Here is a 14,089-nt window from a genome sequence, read left to right as displayed (position 1 = left end):
AAAGGAGATTCAACTGAGGCAGCACAAGGGAACTCTCATCTGGGGACAACAACTGCAGGGAGAACACATATTTTCAGATGAACATGGGAGGGCAGAAGGCTGCCTAATACTGAAGCACCCCCAAACAACAAACCAAATGCAACAACTAGTACAAGCATTCCTGGGGGAAGGTCTGCAGAAGACGGATTTGCATACGGTGATGTCATCCAAGCAGTGGGCCAAAATTGGCTGGAACCCTCATCTGCATCTGAAAAGAGAAAAGGGGTATGCAGGGCATGGCGGCCTTTTGCGGCTTGGATGACCCCTAGTTCGCATTAAACACCCCCACCCTCCTTCGGTGTGGGGCTCATGTTGGCTATGCCCCAGCCCCTGAAGCATTCAAGCTGATTTCTTGCAGCAGTTGGGCACTGTAACAGCTCCAGAGCTGCTCTGTAAGGCAAGTAAAAGGGTGTGGGCCCTGCAGCACTACCTGTAGTTCGCATTGTGCGTTGGAAGGCACAAAGTAAGCAGACGGGAGAAGTCAGGATAGTGCGCAAGGGCATAGAAGGGAGCGGCTCAAGAAAAGAGAAGTGGAAACAGACAGCAAACTAGGCTGGAGAGAGACCTGAGATAAAGAGATCTGAATTATACGAGAGCCGACCAGGGGAAACACAAATTATGCAGTCAAGTTTCCCACATTTGGGGAAATCGCAGGATCAGCACACCCAGAGTGCAATGGGTGAGCCTTGCCCTGGGAGAAGCACCTTCCTGATCATAGTATATCACCTGGCAGGTAAGTAGGAGTTGGGCTAGAGCTGGGGAGGGTCGCTGCTCGGGCACCCCCCTGTCAAGTGAAGGAGATCCAACTGAGGTAGCACAAGGGAAATGTCGAAAGAATAACAAGGCTAGAGGAAGATCTGAGACAAAGAAATCTGACTTTTACCAGAGCTGACCAGAAGAAAGCACAAACACAGTCCCCCACTACCACAAATAATGCAGTCGAGTTTCCCACATTTGGGGAAATCACAGGGGTCAGCATACCCAGAATGCAATGAATGAACCTCACCCTGGAAGAACAATCTTCATGACCATGGTATCTCCTATGCAAAATAAGTATGATTTGGGATAGGGCTGGGGAGGGCCACTGCTCAGGCACATCTCTGTCAAGTAAAGGAGATTCAACTGAGGCAGCACAAGGGAACTCTCATCTGGGGACAACAACTGAAGGGAGAACACATATTTTCAGATGAACATGGGAGGGCAGAAGGCTGCCTAATACTGAAGCACCCCCAAACAACAAACCAAATGCAACAACTAATACAAGCATTCCTGGGGGAAGGTCTGTAGAAGACGGATTTGCATACGGTGATGTCATCCAAGCAGTGGGCCAAAGTTGGCTGGAACCCTCATCTGCATTTGAAAAGAGAAAAGGGGTATGCAGGGCATGGCGGCCTTTTGCGGCGCTTGGATGACCCATAGTTCGCATTAAACACCCCCACCCTCCTTCGGTGTGGGGCTCATGTTAGCCATGACCCAGCCCCTGAAGCATTCAAACTTATTTCTTGCAGCAGCTGGGCACTGTAACAGCTCCAGAGCTGCTCTGTAAGGCAAGTAAAAGGGTGTGGGCCCTGCAGCACTACCTGTAGTTTGCATTGTGCATTAGAAGGCACAAAGTAAGCAGACGGGAGGAGAAGTCAGGATAGTGCACAAGGGTATAGAAGGGAGGGGCTCAAGAAAAAAGAAGTGGAAACAGACAGCAAACAAGGCTGGAGAGAGAACTGAGACAAAGAGATCTGAATTATACATGAGCCGACCAGGGGAAACATAAATTATGCAGTCAAGTTTCCCACATTTGGAGAAATCGCAGGGGCAGCACACTTAGAGTGCAATGGGTGAGCCTTGCCCTGGGAGAAGCACCTTCATGATCATAGTATCTCACCTGGCAGGTAAGTAGGAGTTGGGTTAGAGCTGGGGAGGGTCGCTGCTCGGGCACCCCCCTGTCAAGTGAAAGAGATCCAACTGAGGAAGCACAAGGGAACTCTCGAAAGAAGAACAAGGCTAGAGGAAGATCTGAGACAAATAAATCTGACTTTTACCAGAGCTGACCAGAGGAAAGCACAAACACAGTCCCCCACTACCACAAATAATGCAGTAGAGTTTCCCACATTTGGGGAAATCACAGGGGTCAGCATACCCAGAATGCAATGAATGAACCTCACCCTGGGAGAACAATCTTCATGACCATGGTATCTCCTATGCAAAATAAGTATGATTTGGGATAGGGCTGGGGAGGGCCGCTGCTCAGGCACATCTCTGTCAAGTAAAGGAGATTCAACTGAGGCAGCACAAGGGAACTCTCATCTGGGGACAACAACTGCAGGGAGAACACATATTTTCAGATGAACATGGGAGGGAAGAAGGCTGCCTAATACTGAAGCACCCCCAAACAACAAACCAAATGCAACAACTAGTACAAGCATTCCTGGGGGAAGGTCTTCAGAAGACGGATTTGCATACGGTGATGTCATCCAAGCAGTGGGCTAAAGTTGGCTGGAACCCTCATTTGCATATGAAAAGAGAAAAGCGGTATGCAGGGCATGGCGGCCTTTTGCAGCGCTTGGATGACCCCTAGTTCGCATTAAACACCCCCACCCTCCTTCGGTGTCGGGCTCATGTTGGCTATGCCCCAGCCCCTGAAGCATTCAAGCTGATTTCTTGCAGCAGTTGGGCACTGTAACAGCTCCAGAGCTGCTCTGTAAGGCAAGTAAAAGGGTGTGGGCCCTGCAGCACTACCTGTAGTTCGCATTGTGCGTTGGAAGGCACAAAGTAAGCAGACGGGAGAAGTCAGGATAGTGCGCAAGGGCATAGAAGGGAGCGGCTAAAGAAAAGAGAAGTGGAAACAGACAGCAAACTAGGCTGGAGAGAGACCTGAGACAAAGAGATCTGAATTATACGAGAGCCGACCAGGGGAAACACAAATTATGCAGTCAAGTTTCCCACATTTGTGGAAATTGCAGGATCAGCACACCCAGAGTGCAATGGGTGAGCCTTGCCCTGGGAGAAGCACCTTCCTGATCATAGTATAGTAGGAGTTGGGCTAGAGCTGGGGAGGGTCGTTGCTCGGGCACCCCCCTGTCAAGTTAAGGAGATCCAACTGAGGCAGCACAAGGGAACTCTCGAAAGAAGAACAAGGCTAGAGGAAGATCTGAGACAAAGAAATCTGACTTTTACCAGTGCTGATCAGAGGAAAGCACAAACACAGTCCCCCACTACCACAAATAATGCAGTCGAGTTTCCCACATTTGGGGAAATCACAGGAGTCAGCATACCCAGAATGCAATGAATGAACCTCACCCTGGGAGAACAATCTTCATGACCATGGTATCTCCTATGCAAAATAAGTATGATTTGGGATAGGGCTGGGGAGGGCCGCTGCTCAGGCACATCTCTGTCAAGTAAAGGAGATTCAACTGAGGCAGCACAAGGGAACTCTCATCTGGGGACAACAACTCCAGGGAGAACACATATTTTCAGATGAACATGGGAGGTCAGAAGGCTGCCTAATACTGAAGCACCCCCAAACAACAAACCAAATGCAACAACTAGTGTAAGCATTCCTGGGGGAAGGCCTGCAGCAGATGGATTTGCATATGGTGATGTCATCCAAGCAGTGGGTCAAAGTTGGCTTCAACCCTCGTCTGCATATGAAAAGAGAAAAGGGGCGTGCAGGGCATGGCGGCCTTTTGCGGCGCTTTGATGACCCCTAGTTCGCATTAAACACCTCCACCCTCCTTCGGTGTGGGGCTCATGTTGGCTATGCCCCAGCCCCTGAAGCATTCAAACTGATTTCTTGCAGCAGCTGGGCACTGTAACAGCTCCAGAGCTGCTCTGTAAGGCAAGTAAAAGGGTGTGGGCCCTGCAGCACTACCTGTAGTTCGCATTGTGCGTTGGAAGGCACAAATTAAGCAGACGGGAGAAGTCAGGATAGTGCGCAAGGGCATAGAAGGGAGCGGCTCAAGAAAAGAGAAGTGGAAACAGACAGCAAACTAGGCTGGAGAGAGACCTGAGACAAAGAGATCTGAATTATACGAGAGCCGACCAGGGGAAACACAAATTATGCAGTCAAGTTTCCCACATTTGGGGAAATCGCAGGATCAGCACACCCAGAGTGCAATTGGTGAGCCTTGCCCTGGGAGAAGCACCTTCCTGATCATAGTATATCACCTGGCAGGTAAGTAGGAGTTGGGCTAGAGCTGGGGAGGGTCGCTGCTCGGGCACCCCCCTGTCAAGTGAAGGAGATCCAACTGAGGTAGCACAAGGGAAATGTCGAAAGAAGAACAAGGCTAGAGGAAGATCTGAGACAAATAAATCTGACTTTTACCAGAGCTGACCAGAAGAAAGCACAAACACAGTCCCCCACTACCACAAATAATGCAGTCGAGTTTCCCACATTTGGGGAAATCACAGGGGTCAGCATACCCAGAATGCAATGAATGAACCTCACCCTGGAAGAACAATCTTCATGACCATGGTATCTCCTATGCAAAATAAGTATGATTTGGGATAGGGCTGGGGAGGGCCGCTGCTCAGGCACATCTCTGTCAAGTAAAGGAGATTCAACTGAGGCAGCACAAGGGAACTCTCATCTGGTGACAACAACTGAAGGGAGAACACATATTTTCAGATGAACATGGGAGGGCAGAAGGCTGCCTAATACTGAAGCACCCCCAAACAACAAACCAAATGCAACAACTAATAAAAGCATTCCTGGGGGAAGGTCTGTAGAAGACGGATTTGCATACGGTGATGTCATCCAAGCAGTGGGCCAAAGTTGGCTGGAACCCTCATCTGCATATGAAAAGAGAAAAGGGGTATGCAGGGCATGGCGGCCTTTTGCGGCGCTTGGATGACCCATAGTTCGCATTAAACACCCCCACCCTCCTTCGGTGTGGGGCTCATGTTGGCCATGACCCAGCCCCTGAAGCATTCAAACTTATTTCTTGCAGCAGCTGGGCACTGTAACAGCTCCAGAGCTGCTCTGTAAGGCAAGTAAAAGGGTGTGGGCCCTGCAGCACTACCTGTAGTTTGCATTGTGCATTAGAAGGCACAAAGTAAGCAGACGGGAGGAGAAGTCAGGATAGTGCACAAGGGTATAGAAGGGAGGGGCTCAAGAAAAAAGAAGTGGAAACAGACAGCAAACAAGGCTGGAGAGAGAACTGAGACAAAGAGATCTGAATTATACGAGAGCCGACCAGGGGAAACATAAATTATGCAGTCAAGTTTCCCACATTTGGAGAAATCGCAGGGGCAGCACACTTAGAGTGCAATGGGTGAGCCTTGCCCTGGGAGAAGCACCTTCATGATCATAGTATCTCACCTGGCAGGTAAGTAGGAGTTGGGTTAGAGCTGGGGAGGGTCGCTGCTCGGGCACCCCCCTGTCAAGTGAAGGAGATCCAACTGAGGCAGCACAAGGGAACTCTCGAAAGAAGAACAAGGCTAGAGGAAGATCTGAGACAAAGAAATCTAACTTTTACCAGAGCTGACCAGAGGAAAGCACAAACACAGTCCCCCACTACCACAAATAATGCAGTCGAGTTTCCCACATTTGGGGAAATCACAGAGGTCAGCATTCCCAGAATGCAATGAATGAACCTCACCCTAGGAGAACAATCTTCATGACCATGGTATCTCCTATGCAAAATAAGTATGTTTTGGGATAGGGCTGGGGAGGGCCGCTGCTCAGGCACATCTCTGTCAAGTAAAGGAGATTCAACTGAGGCAGCACAAGGGAACTCTCATCTGGGGACAACAACTGCAGGGAGAACACATATTTTCAGATGAACATGGGAGGGCAGAAGGCTGCCTAATACTGAAGCACCCCCAAACAACAAACCAAATGCAACAACTAGTGCAAGCATTCCTGGGGGAAGGCCTGCAGCAGATGGATTTGCATATGGTGATGTCATCCAAGCAGTGGGTCAAAGTTGGCTTCAACCCTCGTCTGCATATGAAAAGAGAAAAGGGGCATGCAGGGCATGGCGGCCTTTTGCGGCGCTTTGATGACCCCTAGTTCGCATTAAACACCTCCACCCTCCTTCAGTGTGGGGCTCATGTTGGCTATGCCCCAGCCCCTGAAGCATTCAAACTGATTTCTTGCAGCAGCTGGGCACTGTAACAGCTCCAGAGCTGCTCTGTAAGGCAAGTAAAAGGGTGTGGGCCCTGCAGCACTACCTGTAGTTCGCATTGTGCGTTGGAAGGCACAAATTAAGCAGACGGGAGAAGTCAGGATAGTGCGCAAGGGCATAGAAGGGAGCGGCTCAAGAAAAGAGAAGTGGAAACAGACAGCAAACTAGGCTGGAGAGAGACCTGAGAGAAAGAGATCTGAATTATACGAGAGCCAACCAGGGGAAACACAAATTATGTAGTCAAGTTTCCCACATTTGAGGAAATCGCAGGAGCAGCACACCCAGAGTGCAATGGGTGAGCCTTGCCCTGGGAGAAGCACCTTCATGATCATAGTATCTCACCTGGCAGGTAAGTAGGAGTTGGGCTAGAGCTGGGGAGGGTCGCTGCTCGGGCACCCCCCTGTCAAGTGAAGGAGATCCAACTGAGGCAGCACAAGGAAACTCTCGAAAGAGGAACAAGGCTAGAGGAAGATCTGAGACAAAGAAATCAGACTTTTACCAGAGCTGACCAGAAGAAAGCACAAACACAGTCCCCCACTACCACAAATAATGCAGTCGAGTTACCCACATCTCGGGAAATCACAGGGGTCAGCATACCCAGAATGCAATGAATGAACCTCACCCTGGGAGAACAATCTTCATGACCATGGTATCTCCTATGCAAAATAAGTATGATTTGGGATAGGGCTGGGGAGTGCCTCTGCTCAGGCACAACTCTGTCAAGTAAAGGAGATTCAACTGAGGCAGCACAAGGGAACTCTCATCTAGGGACAACAACTGCAGGGAGAACACATATTTTCAGATGAACATGGGAGGGCAGAAGGCTGCCTAATACTGAAGCACCCCCAAACAACAGACCAAATGCAACAACTAGTACAAGCATTCCTGGGGGAAGGTCTGCAGAAGACGGATTTGCATACGGTGATGTCATCCAAGCAGTGGGTCAAAGTTGGCTGGAACCCTCATCTGCATATGAAAAGAGAAAAGGGGTATGCAGGGCATGGCGGCCTTTTGCGGCGCTTGGATGACCCCTAGTTCGCATTAAACACCTCCACCCTCCTTCGGTGTGGGGCTCATGTTGGCTATGCCCCAGCCCCTGAAGCATTCAAACTGATTTCTTGCAGCAGCTGGGCACTGTAACAGCTCCAGAGCTGCTCTGTAAGGCAAGTAAAAGGGTGTGGGCCCTGCAGCACTACCTGTAGTTCGCATTGTGCGTTGGAAGGCACAAATTAAGCAGACGGGAGAAGTCAGGATAGTGCGCAAGGGCATAGAAGGGAGCGGCTCAAGAAAAGAGAAGTGGAAACAGACAGCAAACTAAGCTGGAGAGAGACCTGAGACAAAGAGATCTGAATTATACGAGAGCCGACCAGGGAAACACAAATTATGCAGTCAAGTTTCCCACATTTGGGGAAATCGCAGGAGCAGCACACCCAGAGTGCAATGGGTGAGCCTTGCCCTGGGAGAAGCACCTTTATGATCATAGTATCTCACCTGGCAGGTAAGTAGGAGCTGGGCTAGAGCTGGGGAGGGTCGCTGCCCGGGCACCCCCCTGTCAAATGAAGGAGATCCAACTGAGGCAGCACAAGGAAACTCTCGAAAGAAGAACAAGGCTAGAGGAAGATCTGAGACAAAGAAATCGGACTTTTACCAGAGCTGACCAGAGGAAAGAACAAACACAGTTCCCCACTACCACAAATAATGCAGTCGAGTTTCCCACATTTGGGGAAATCATAGGGGTCAGCATACCCAGAATGCAATGAATGAACCTCACCCTGGGAGAACAATCTTCATGACCATGGTATCTCCTATGCAAAATAAGTATGATTTGGGATAGGGCTGGGGAGGGCCGCTGCTCAGGCACATCTCTGTCAAGTAAAGGAGATTCAACTGAGGCAGCACAAGGGAACTCTCATCTGGGGACAACAACTGCAGGGAGAACACATATTTTCAGATGAACATGGGAGGGCAGAAGGCTGCCTAATACTGAAGCACCCCCAAACAACAAACCAAATGCAACAACTAGTGCAAGCATTCCTGGGGGAAGGCCTGCAGCAGATGGATTTGCATATGGTGATGTCATTCAAGCAGTGGGTCAAAGTTGGCTTCAACCCTCATGTGCATATGAAAAGAGAAAAGGGGCGTGCAGGGCATGGCGGCCTTTTGCGGCGCTTGGATGACCCCTAGTTCGCATTAAACACCTCCACCCTCCTTCGGTGTGGGGCTCATGTTGGCTATGCCCCAGCCCTTGAAGCATTCAAGCTGATTTCTTGCAGCAGTTGGGCACTGTAACAGCTCCAGAGCTGCTCTTTAAGGCAAGTAAAAGGGTGTGGGCCCTGCAGCACTACCTGTAGTTCGCATTGTGCGTTGGAAGGCACAAAGTAAGCAGACGGAAGAAGTCAGGATAGTGCGCAAGGGCATAGAAGGGAGCGGCTCAAGAAAAGAGAAGTGGAAACAGACAGCAAACTAGGCTGGAGAGAGACCTGAGACAAAGAGATCTGAATTATACGAGAGCCGACCAGGGGAAACACAAATTATGCAATCAAGTTTCCCAAATTTGGGGAAATCGCAGGATCAGCACACCCAGAGTGCAATGGGTGAGCCTTGCCCTGGGAGAAGCACCTTCCTGATCATAGTATATCACCTGGCAGGTTAGTAGGAGTTGGGCTAGAGCTGGGGAGGGTCGCTGCTCGGGCACCCCCCTGTCAAGTGAAGGAGATCCAACTGAGGCAGCACAAGGGAACTCTCGAAAGAAGAACAAGGCTAGAGGCAGATCTGAGACAAAGAAATCGGACTTTTACCAGAGCTGACCAGAGGAAAGCACAAACACAGTCCCCCACTACCACAAATAATGCAGTCGAGTTTCCCACATTTGGGGAAATCACAGGTGTCAGCATACCCAGAATGCAATGAATGAACCTCACCCTGGGAGAACAAACTTCATGACCATGGTATCTCCTATGCAAAATAAGTATGATTTGGGATAGGGCTGGGGAGTGCCTCTGCTCAGGCACAACTCTGTCAAGTAAAGGAGATTCAACTGAGGCAGCACAAGGGAACTCTCATCTAGGGACAACAACTGCAGGGAGAACACATATTTTCAGATGAACATGGGAGGGCAGAAGGCTGCCTAATACTGAAGCACCCCCAAACAACAGACCAAATGCAACAACTAGTACAAGCATTCCTGGGGGAAGGTCTGCAGAAGACGGATTTGCATACGGTGATGTCATCCAAGCAGTGGGTCAAAGTTGGCTGGAACCCTCATCTGCATATGAAAAGAGAAAAGGGGTATGCAGGGCATGGCGGCCTTTTGCGGCGCTTGGATGACCCCTAGTTCGCATTAAACACCTCCACCCTCCTTCGGTGTGGGGCTCATGTTGGCTATGCCCCAGCCCCTGAAGCATTCAAACTGATTTCTTGCAGCAGCTGGGCACTGTAACAGCTCCAGAGCTGCTCTGTAAGGCAAGTAAAAGGGTGTGGGCCCTGCAGCACTACCTGTAGTTCGCATTGTGCGTTGGAAGGCACAAATTAAGCAGACGGGAGAAGTCAGGATAGTGCGCAAGGGCATAGAAGGGAGCGGCTCAAGAAAAGAGAAGTGGAAACAGACAGCAAACTAAGCTGGAGAGAGACCTGAGACAAAGAGATCTGAATTATACGAGAGCCGACCAGGGAAACACAAATTATGCAGTCAAGTTTCCCACATTTGGGGAAATCGCAGGAGCAGCACACCCAGAGTGCAATGGGTGAGCCTTGCCCTGGGAGAAGCACCTTCATGATCATAGTATCTCACTTGGCAGGTAAGTAGGAGCTGGGCTAGAGCTGGGGAGGGTCGCTGCCCGGGCACCCCCCTGTCAAATGAAGGAGATCCAACTGAGGCAGCACAAGGAAACTCTCGAAAGAAGAACAAGGCTAGAGGAAGATCTGAGACAAAGAAATCAGACTTTTACCAGAGCTGACCAGAGGAAAGAACAAACACAGTTCCCCACTACCACAAATAATGCAGTCGAGTTTCCCACATTTGGGGAAATCATAGGGGTCAGCATACCCAGAATGCAATGAATGAACCTCACCCTGGGAGAACAATCTTCATGACCATGGTATCTCCTATGCAAAATAAGTATGATTTGGGATAGGGCTGGGGAGGGCCGCTGCTCAGGCACATCTCTGTCAAGTAAAGGAGATTCAACTGAGGCAGCACAAGGGAACTCTCATCTGGGGACAACAACTGCAGGGAGAACACATATTTTCAGATGAACATGGGAGGGCAGAAGGCTGCCTAATACTGAAGCACCCCCAAACAACAAACCAAATGCAACAACTAGTACAAGCATTCCTGGGGGAAGGTCTGCAGAAGACGGATTTGCATACGGTGAAGTCATCCAAGCAGTGGGTCAAAGTTGGCTGGGACCCTCATCTGCATATGAAAAGAGAAAAGGGGCATGCAGGGCATGGCGGCCTTTTGCGGCGCTTGGATGACCCCTAGTTCGCATTAAACACCTCCACCCTCCTTCGGTGTGGGGCTCATGTTGGCTATGCCCCAGCCCCTGAAGCATTAAAGCTGATTTCTTGCAGCAGCTGGGCACTGTAACAGCTCCAGAGCTGCTCTGTAAGGCAAGTAAAAGGGTGTCGGCCCTGCAGCACTACCTGTAGTTCGCATTGTGCGTTGGAAGGCACAAATTAAGCATACGGGAGAAGTCAGGATAGTGCGCAAGGGCATAGAAGGGAGCGGCTCAAGAAAAGAGAAGTGGAAACAGACAGCAAACTAAGCTGGAGAGAGACCTGAGACAAAGAGATCTGAATTATACGAGAGCCGACCAGGGGAAACACAAATTATGCAGTCAAGTTTCCCACATTTGGGGAAATCGCAGGAGCAGCACACCCAGAGTGCAATGGGTGAGCCTTGCCCTGGGAGAAGCACCTTCATGATCATAGTATCTCACCTGGCAGGTAAGTAGGAGTTGGGCTAGAGCTGGGGAGGGTCGCTGCTCGGGCACCCCCCTGTCAAGTGAAGGAGATCCAACTGAGGCAGCACAAGGAAACTCTCAAAAGAAGAACAAGGCTAGAGGAAGATCTGAGACAAATAAATCTGACTTTTACCAGAGCTGACCAGAGGAAAGAACAAACACAGTCCCCCACTACCACAAATAATGCAGTTGAGATTCCCACATTTGGGGAAATCATAGGGGTCAGCATACCCAGAATGCAATGAATGAACCTCACCCTGGGAGAACAATCTTCATGACCATGGTATCTCCTATGCAAAATAAGTATGATTTGGGATAGGGCTGGGGAGGGCCGCTGCTCAGGCACATCACTGTCAAGTAAAGGAGATTCAACTGAGGCAGCACAAGGGAACTCTCATCTGGGGACAACAACTGCAGGGAGAACACATATTTTCAGATGAACATGGGAGGGCAGAAGGCTGCCTAATACTGAAGCACCCCCAAACAACAAACCAAATGCAACAACTAGTGCAAGCATTCCTGGGGGAAGGCCTGCAGCAGATGGATTTGCATATGGTGATGTAATCCAAGCAGTGGGTCAAAGTTGGCTTCAACCCTCGTCTGCATATGAAAAGAGAAAAGGGGTATGCAGGGCATGGCGTCCTTTTGCGGCGCTTGGATGACCCCTAGTTCGCATTAAACACCTCCACCCTCCTTCGGTGTGGGGCTCATGTTGGCTATGCCCCAGCCCCTGAAGCATTCAAGCTGATTTCTTGCAGCAGCTGGGCACTGTAACAGCTCCAGAGCTGCTCTGTAAGGCAAGTAAAAGGGTGTGGGCCCTGCAGCACTACCTGTAGTTCGCATTGTGCGTTGGAAGGCACAAATTAAGCTTACGGGAGAAGTCAGGATAGTGCGCAAGGGCATAGAAGGGAGCGGCTCAAGAAAAGAGAAGTGGAAACAGACAGCAAACTAGGCTGGAGAGAGACCTGAGACAAAGAGATCTGAATTATACGAGAGCCGACCAGGGGAAACACAAATTATGCAGTCAAGTTTCCCAAATTTGGGGAAATCGCAGGATCAGCACACCCAGAGTGCAATGGGTGAGCCTTGCCCTGGGAGAAGCACCTTCATGATCATAGTATCTCACCTGGCAGGTAAGTAGGAGTTGGGCTAGAGCTGGGGAGGGTCGCTGCTCGGGCACCCCCCTGTCAAATGAAGGAGATCCAACTGAGGCAGCACAAGGAAACTCTCGAAAGAAGAACAAGGCTAGAGGAAGATCTGAGACAAATAAATCTGACTTTTACCAGAGCTGACCAGAGGAAAGAACAAACACAGTCCCCCACTACCACAAATAATGCAGTCGAGTTTCCCACATGTGGGGAAATCATAGGGGTCAGCATACCCAGAATGCAATGAATGAACCTCACCCTGGGAGAACAATCTTCATGACCATGGTATCTCCTATGCAAAATAAGTATGATTTGGGATAGGGCTGGGGAGTGCCGCTGCTCAGGCATAACTCTGTCAAGTATAGGAGATTCAACTGAGGCAGCACAAGGGAACTCTCATCTGGGGACAACAACTGCAGGGAGAACACATATTTTCAGATGAACATGGGAGGGCAGAAGGCTGCCTAATACTGAAGCACCCCCAAACAACAAACCAAATGCAACAACTAGTACAAGCATTCCTGGGGGAAGGTCTGCAGAAGACGGATTTGCATACGGTGAAGTCATCCAAGCAGTGGGTCAAAGTTGGCTGGAACCCTCATCTGCATATGAAAAGAGAAAAGGGGTATGCAGGGCATGGTGGCCTTTTGCGGCGCTTGGATGACCCCTAGTTCGCATTAAACACCTCCACCCTCCTTCGGTGTGGGGCTCATGTTGGCTATGCCCCAGCCCCTGAAGCATTAAAGCTGATTTCTTGCAGCAGCTGGGCACTGTAACAGCTCCAGAGCTGCTCTGTAAGGCAAGTAAAAGGGTGTGGGCCCTGCAGCACTACCTGTAGTTCGCATTGTGCGTTGGAAGGCACAAATTAAGCATACGGTAGAAGTCAGGATAGTGCGCAAGGGCATAGAAGGGAGCGGCTCAAGAAAAGAGAAGTGGAAACAGACAGCAAACTAAGCTGGAGAGAGACCTGAGACAAAGAGATCTGAATTATACGAGAGCCGACCAGGGGAAACACAAATTATGCAGTCAAGTTTCCCACATTTGGGGAAATCGCAGGAGCAGCACACCCAGAGTGCAATGGGTGAGCCTTGCCCTGGGAGAAGCACCTTCATGATCATAGTATCTCACCTGGCAGGTAAGTAGGAGTTGGGCTAGAGCTGGGGAGGGTCGCTGCTCGGGCACCCCCCTGTCAAGTGAAGGAGATCCAACTGAGGCAGCACAAGGAAACTCTCAAAAGAAGAACAAGGCTAGAGGTAGATCTGAGACAAATAAATCTGAATTTTACCAGAGCTGACCAGAGGAAAGAACAAACACAGTCCCCCACTACCACAAATAATGCAGTTGAGATTCCCACATTTGGGGAAATCATAGGGGTCAGCATACCCAGAATGCAATGAATGAACCTCACCCTGGGAGAACAATCTTCATGACCATGGTATCTCCTATGCAAAATAAGTATGATTTGGGATAGGGCTGGGGAGGGCCGCTGCTCAGGCACATCTCTGTCAAGTATAGGAGATTCAACTGAGGCAGCACAAGGGAACTCTCATCTGGGGACAACAACTGCAGGGAGAACACATATTTTCAGATGAACATGGGAGGGCAGAAGGCTGCCTAATACTGAAGCACCCCCAAACAACAAACCAAATGCAACAACTAGTGCAAGCATTCCTGGGGGAAGGCCTGCAGCAGATGGATTTGCATATGGTGATGTAATCCAAGCAGTTGGTCAAAGTTGGCTTCAACCCTCGTCTGCATATGAAAAGAGAAAAGGGGTATGTAGGGCATGGCGTCCTTTTGCGGCGCTTGGATG

The 14,089-nt window shown here is 50.0% G+C and overlaps 22 non-coding genes and 1 pseudogene across 22 annotated transcripts; all 23 read right to left on the bottom strand.

The window, feature by feature from the left end:
• Positions 1-617: 617 nt before the first annotated feature.
• Positions 618-780, bottom strand: LOC135002690 (U1 spliceosomal RNA). The gene has a single exon (XR_010203872.1). It is a non-coding gene; the product is annotated as a U1 spliceosomal RNA (small nuclear RNA).
• Positions 781-932: 152 nt separating this feature from the next.
• LOC135002458 (U1 spliceosomal RNA) lies at positions 933-1,096 on the bottom strand. The gene has a single exon (XR_010203650.1). It is a non-coding gene; the product is annotated as a U1 spliceosomal RNA (small nuclear RNA).
• A 685-nt stretch (positions 1,097-1,781) lies between these two features.
• On the bottom strand, positions 1,782-1,933 carry LOC135002826 (U1 spliceosomal RNA; annotated as a pseudogene).
• Positions 1,934-2,085: 152 nt separating this feature from the next.
• LOC135002696 (U1 spliceosomal RNA) lies at positions 2,086-2,249 on the bottom strand. Its single transcript, XR_010203878.1, has one exon. It is a non-coding gene; the product is annotated as a U1 spliceosomal RNA (small nuclear RNA).
• Positions 2,250-3,220: 971 nt separating this feature from the next.
• LOC135002787 (U1 spliceosomal RNA) lies at positions 3,221-3,384 on the bottom strand. Its single transcript, XR_010203962.1, has one exon. It is a non-coding gene; the product is annotated as a U1 spliceosomal RNA (small nuclear RNA).
• A 671-nt stretch (positions 3,385-4,055) lies between these two features.
• On the bottom strand, positions 4,056-4,218 carry LOC135002793 (U1 spliceosomal RNA). The gene has a single exon (XR_010203966.1). It is a non-coding gene; the product is annotated as a U1 spliceosomal RNA (small nuclear RNA).
• A 152-nt stretch (positions 4,219-4,370) lies between these two features.
• Positions 4,371-4,534, bottom strand: LOC135002456 (U1 spliceosomal RNA). The gene has a single exon (XR_010203649.1). It is a non-coding gene; the product is annotated as a U1 spliceosomal RNA (small nuclear RNA).
• A 674-nt stretch (positions 4,535-5,208) lies between these two features.
• On the bottom strand, positions 5,209-5,371 carry LOC135002817 (U1 spliceosomal RNA). Its single transcript, XR_010203983.1, has one exon. It is a non-coding gene; the product is annotated as a U1 spliceosomal RNA (small nuclear RNA).
• Positions 5,372-5,523: 152 nt separating this feature from the next.
• Positions 5,524-5,687, bottom strand: LOC135002446 (U1 spliceosomal RNA). Its single transcript, XR_010203639.1, has one exon. It is a non-coding gene; the product is annotated as a U1 spliceosomal RNA (small nuclear RNA).
• A 671-nt stretch (positions 5,688-6,358) lies between these two features.
• LOC135002760 (U1 spliceosomal RNA) lies at positions 6,359-6,521 on the bottom strand. Its single transcript, XR_010203936.1, has one exon. It is a non-coding gene; the product is annotated as a U1 spliceosomal RNA (small nuclear RNA).
• Positions 6,522-6,673: 152 nt separating this feature from the next.
• LOC135002570 (U1 spliceosomal RNA) lies at positions 6,674-6,837 on the bottom strand. Its single transcript, XR_010203760.1, has one exon. It is a non-coding gene; the product is annotated as a U1 spliceosomal RNA (small nuclear RNA).
• A 672-nt stretch (positions 6,838-7,509) lies between these two features.
• Positions 7,510-7,670, bottom strand: LOC135002662 (U1 spliceosomal RNA). The gene has a single exon (XR_010203849.1). It is a non-coding gene; the product is annotated as a U1 spliceosomal RNA (small nuclear RNA).
• A 152-nt stretch (positions 7,671-7,822) lies between these two features.
• LOC135002480 (U1 spliceosomal RNA) lies at positions 7,823-7,986 on the bottom strand. The gene has a single exon (XR_010203672.1). It is a non-coding gene; the product is annotated as a U1 spliceosomal RNA (small nuclear RNA).
• A 671-nt stretch (positions 7,987-8,657) lies between these two features.
• Positions 8,658-8,820, bottom strand: LOC135002794 (U1 spliceosomal RNA). Its single transcript, XR_010203967.1, has one exon. It is a non-coding gene; the product is annotated as a U1 spliceosomal RNA (small nuclear RNA).
• Positions 8,821-8,972: 152 nt separating this feature from the next.
• Positions 8,973-9,136, bottom strand: LOC135002478 (U1 spliceosomal RNA). Its single transcript, XR_010203670.1, has one exon. It is a non-coding gene; the product is annotated as a U1 spliceosomal RNA (small nuclear RNA).
• Positions 9,137-9,808: 672 nt separating this feature from the next.
• Positions 9,809-9,969, bottom strand: LOC135002702 (U1 spliceosomal RNA). Its single transcript, XR_010203884.1, has one exon. It is a non-coding gene; the product is annotated as a U1 spliceosomal RNA (small nuclear RNA).
• A 152-nt stretch (positions 9,970-10,121) lies between these two features.
• LOC135002479 (U1 spliceosomal RNA) lies at positions 10,122-10,285 on the bottom strand. The gene has a single exon (XR_010203671.1). It is a non-coding gene; the product is annotated as a U1 spliceosomal RNA (small nuclear RNA).
• Positions 10,286-10,956: 671 nt separating this feature from the next.
• LOC135002646 (U1 spliceosomal RNA) lies at positions 10,957-11,119 on the bottom strand. Its single transcript, XR_010203834.1, has one exon. It is a non-coding gene; the product is annotated as a U1 spliceosomal RNA (small nuclear RNA).
• A 152-nt stretch (positions 11,120-11,271) lies between these two features.
• On the bottom strand, positions 11,272-11,435 carry LOC135002463 (U1 spliceosomal RNA). The gene has a single exon (XR_010203655.1). It is a non-coding gene; the product is annotated as a U1 spliceosomal RNA (small nuclear RNA).
• Positions 11,436-12,106: 671 nt separating this feature from the next.
• On the bottom strand, positions 12,107-12,269 carry LOC135002656 (U1 spliceosomal RNA). Its single transcript, XR_010203844.1, has one exon. It is a non-coding gene; the product is annotated as a U1 spliceosomal RNA (small nuclear RNA).
• A 152-nt stretch (positions 12,270-12,421) lies between these two features.
• LOC135002472 (U1 spliceosomal RNA) lies at positions 12,422-12,585 on the bottom strand. Its single transcript, XR_010203664.1, has one exon. It is a non-coding gene; the product is annotated as a U1 spliceosomal RNA (small nuclear RNA).
• A 671-nt stretch (positions 12,586-13,256) lies between these two features.
• On the bottom strand, positions 13,257-13,419 carry LOC135002645 (U1 spliceosomal RNA). The gene has a single exon (XR_010203833.1). It is a non-coding gene; the product is annotated as a U1 spliceosomal RNA (small nuclear RNA).
• A 152-nt stretch (positions 13,420-13,571) lies between these two features.
• On the bottom strand, positions 13,572-13,735 carry LOC135002462 (U1 spliceosomal RNA). Its single transcript, XR_010203654.1, has one exon. It is a non-coding gene; the product is annotated as a U1 spliceosomal RNA (small nuclear RNA).
• Positions 13,736-14,089: the final 354 nt, after the last annotated feature.

The sequence above is a fragment of the Pseudophryne corroboree genome, unplaced genomic scaffold (genome assembly GCF_028390025.1).
Source record: "Pseudophryne corroboree isolate aPseCor3 unplaced genomic scaffold, aPseCor3.hap2 scaffold_179, whole genome shotgun sequence".
Classification (NCBI taxonomy): domain Eukaryota; kingdom Metazoa; phylum Chordata; class Amphibia; order Anura; family Myobatrachidae; genus Pseudophryne; species Pseudophryne corroboree.
The sequence above is the reverse complement of the archived record's forward strand: the minus strand, read 5'-3'. Positions and strand labels throughout refer to the sequence as shown.